The sequence below is a fragment of the Atractosteus spatula genome, unplaced genomic scaffold (assembly GCF_055471065.1).
Source record: "Atractosteus spatula isolate fAtrSpa1 unplaced genomic scaffold, fAtrSpa1.hap1 Scaffold_201, whole genome shotgun sequence".
Lineage (NCBI taxonomy): Eukaryota > Metazoa > Chordata > Actinopteri > Semionotiformes > Lepisosteidae > Atractosteus > Atractosteus spatula.
The window spans coordinates 42,145-46,581 of record NW_028296766.1 but is presented as its reverse complement, the minus strand read 5'-3'; positions in this window follow the sequence as shown (position 1 = coordinate 46,581).

Here is a 4,437-nt window from a genome sequence, read left to right as displayed (position 1 = left end):
ACAGAAGGAATCTCCACATAGGCTTCTGTGTTCAGTGGGCACTGTGTGAGCACAGTCTGCCTTTTGGCCCCCCTTTCCTTCTGTACAGAAGGCTTAGGAGCCTTGACCTGTTTCCACACTTTGCCTTTCTGGTGATCCACCAAAGGTTCCTCTCTGAGTCGCATGCCCTTTTCTTTTTCTACCCGTTTGAGCTTGCTGTATGACATCAAACACCTTTCAACCTCAGTGTCAATCAATGTCTCACTGTGTAAGACATCTCCCATGGCAGCCTTGAGGTAAAAGCTTCCTGCTTTTCCTCTCTGTTTTACTGCCTGCTCTGTGACTTCAGGGATGGAGTCAGCACTCACTTGGGAGTGGCTGAATTCATCCAGGCAGGAACCCTTCCGCTCAATCAGATAGACTGAGGGAGGGAGAGGGGGCGGGTCTCCGCCTCCTCCAGTGGAGAGTATCAGTTAATTCACGCTTCTGGCAGCCTTGGGGAGCGGTTGTCCCTGTCCTAATAAAGCTTGTTCAAGCCTGGCCAGGCGTGCGGCTACTGAATCCTTTTGTTCAGCCTTTTCTAGCCCTTTCCCTCCCCCGGTGTTCTCATGGCACTTAGGACGCTGGGTGCGGTCCTGTGTGCATGCTTTGGAACGGGGCTTAGCCAGCTCAGGAGCCTGTGCTCCTTCGAGCAGGAGGGAATTAACCCTGCTGGCTCTGACGGCGAACACAGTCGCTTTAGCAGCTTTTTGCTCAGAGCGACTTTGGACATCATATTCCAAGGCTTTCTGCGCAAATCTCCTAATATCAGTCATTTTCATGGTCTGTGCATCTGTATGCATTAAGATCATCTTTCTGACTGACGGGTGGAGATTCGCAATGAATAAACCCTTGAAATGTGTGTTCTCTTCGCAACCCTCATCATTTCGCCCTGCAAAATAATTTCATCTAAGTCTCTCGTAATATTCGCGAGGGGACTCTGCTCTCTCTTGCTTAATGTTAAGGGAGGCGGCTATCGCGGCAGTCGGGTCAATAAACGCACTGTATTCTTCGATAAGTGCATGACAAAGCTGTTCAAAGTCATTACAGACTTCTTTCATCTGCCTAGCCATCCACTCATGTACAGCTCTGCTGGTAGTTTTCCTGACCAGAAACACTTTCTCCTGTTCTGTGGCGTTTGGCAGGTACTGCAGGGCATACCTGAGGTCCTGAATATAACTCTCGATATTATTCTCTGACACTGCGGGATCAAATCTCTCCATGTCCTTCTCTAGCTCTCTCAGAGAATGGAGGTTTATTCTCCTAGCTTCTACTCTGACGGAGATATGACGGAGATCGTGGTCAGACCTGTCACTGCTAGAGAGAGTGCTTAATAGCGACTCGAATTCAGACCTTTTAGCAACCATCGTTAAACTTAAAGAGTATTACTTTTAAGTACGAAATCACAGTTTTACCACAGAAAACCACAAGATCAAGTATGCAATCAACCCTGTAGATCGAAAAAGATCACAAAACAATCAAGCACTGCTTAAAGAGCAAGGGGAACTTTTTTCCTTTCAGCTTAGGCACACTGTATTGTCGTCTATGAAACCCGCGGCGTTTTATATGAATTATTCCGCTTGGTTGACTCATTTCGGTCTTACCATAGCCCGTCCAGGGACGCCAATAAATGTAGTGTGCTCTCTGAAGGCACCAGTTCTGTAGGGTTTGGGCATTTACTGGGACAATTATTAATTGTAGCAGTAAATCACAAAATTGGTTCTTTTGATGGCTTTAGAATCCAACCATGCGATATAACTCAAACAACGCACACACACACGGGTACTAATACACGAGGATACATTTATTAATTCATAAAATATGCATATAAACCTAACAGATCTTATCGAGAGGGTTATCAGAATACAAAAGGTATAAATTCAATCAGTTACAAAGAATTACACATATCAAGAGGACATATTTTCAGCTTCATCAACATCATCAACTTCACGTAAAATAATATTCACACATGGAGTTTTATCTTGGAATGGAGGGCGGGAGAATTCATTTATACTCCCGTTGCATCTTGAGCTAAACTATTTTTAAAATATGATGCAGATTTGTTCAAGACATTTGTTATCGCCTTAAAGAGCGTTTTCATGAAGACATACGTTGGTTAGCTCTCCACTGTTAATTGACAGGACTTTTGAAGAAACTGTTCTCATACAACCAACATACAAATTACACATCTTAATAAACATGAATGGAAATCCGTGTTGTGAATAATATAAAACTGTCACTACACATGATTGAGTCCTTGAGTCTGGCACCTAAGACCACTCAGCCATCCTACCAAGCAGTGGAGGCTGGTGTTTTGAATGCGCCCGTTTCTTTGTCAAAGGATTATTAACTACTGCTGATAGTTCTTTTCTTCTTATTACAGAGATTTCTGCATTGCAAGACAATTGACATAAAGATAATTGATATAAATAAAGTCAAGTCTTGGCAAACGAAATAGGCATGGACCGGGTTGGACCCCGCGATCTTCGGTTTACGAGTCCGACACCTTACCGATTTATAATGACATTCACAATGGATTTAAGGAAAGCACAACTGCTTGAACAGGGACTTGAACCTGGACCCTCAGATTAAAAGTGTGATGCTCTACTGACTGAGCTATCCAGGCTCCAGAAGAAAGCCAACACTGTCGGGATCCTCGCAAGTCACATGTCTCTTCTTGTGCCAAAGCGCAGTCGTACCTGACCCGTCTGGAATGACCACTGACGGACTTTATCCAGAAGTGACAGCGCACTCCCAGTAGAATTTGAGACAAATACAGTACGACATGAGGAGTCAAGGGGCTCCCACAATTCATCTTTCCTCACATTACACATTTTTTCACTAACATTTTGACCTTTTCATAATCAGATTATGAAATTTATTTCACATTTAATAAGATCTTTTAATCAACAACATTTAAGAAAGAAAAGAAACAGAACATTTTTTGGAACAATAATTAAAAATAAACTTTTGATGCCTTGGTATCACACCCAAAGAAGGCTCCACTGCTTCCTTCTCGTTTCAGCATGGAATAAACCTTTACTTGTTCCTTTGCAGCCCATGCATGCTAGCACAGCTACTTACTTAAATTACCATCAGCTGTGGACCTCCAGCTGACCTGTACACAGATAGATGAGAGATATCTTCTTAAATGAGAGGAGCACGATGGAGTACCGGAAACTTGAAAAAGCTCTCGCAGTTAGATTCTGTGTTTTTGTTGCTCTCTAGATATGTTTTTAATGTTTTTTTTTCTTTTTAAGTTGTTTCATTTGATTGTTTTTAGAGCTGTTAGATTACTACAGGGATTTACCTAGGTTTCCGGAAGACTTCTCGTGTTGTGGTTGTTGTGTTTTCGGGTTACAACTATTTTTTTTCCCCACGCATTACTGTCGGACTAGTTAACTTTAGTTCTTACATTCTACCAGAAATTACCTCAATACCTACAACTCTGTTTTTTTTTTTAAGTGATGTTTTTTTCTTGAGGCTGATCGATATCTACAACGGGTCGATTGCAACGAACTTGGCCGCTGAAATTTGTCTTCATCTCTGTAATAAAGACTAGCAATCTGGTATTTGCGATGAAGTTCAGTTTCACATTTTTCAGCACTCTCACGGTTAGTATTGCCTGGAGCGACAAAATACCTAACGCGTTCGTTTTTGCAGCTACATCCGACGGTAACGAGATTCTGAATCATTAAGAAAAAATAGTTGTAAAACCAACAGAAAGCACAGACTGCTATAACTAGTCTAGTTATATAACGATTTTAAGTATAAGGATAAACTACTGCAAGGAATCGGTCCACCTGAACAAACAGGATCTTGATGTTGACACCCAATAATGACACTGATATGTGCCGTTCCTGGACGGATAGCCCTCCTTCACATCAAACAGTCCGAGTGACTGTTAGTGTCAATTAGTGTTATCTGACCATTGACAAAGTACAACTTTTTTTTAGGGTGCAGGTTAAGTTAGAGAAAGTGTTCAAAAATCCTTTTGTCCAGAACTGAGAGGGCGACACTCCTCCCTCCCCCCGTGACGCCAGGCCTGTCCCCATCCTATTCCATAATGTCATTATATATAATACCTTACAACAGTGACCGTTTCCTTACTAACTGCATGCCTTAAAGTTGCACATCAGCACACAGCAGGGAGCACATTGCTGCGATGTATTATCAATGTTAAATTGCAATCGTAATATCGACAACATTAATAAACGCATATATAATTGACATTGCAAACAGTAACTTTTCCGGTTATATACCACAATACATTGCTGATATTCGTTAGTCGCCATTTTGGTTAAATACTTTCACGTTTTTCAACGAAGAAGAAATCTGCAAAAATCTCAGCAGTCCTCTTTTGACAAGTAAGTATAAATAATAATAATACTATTTGAATACATACAGGTCTTACTTAAT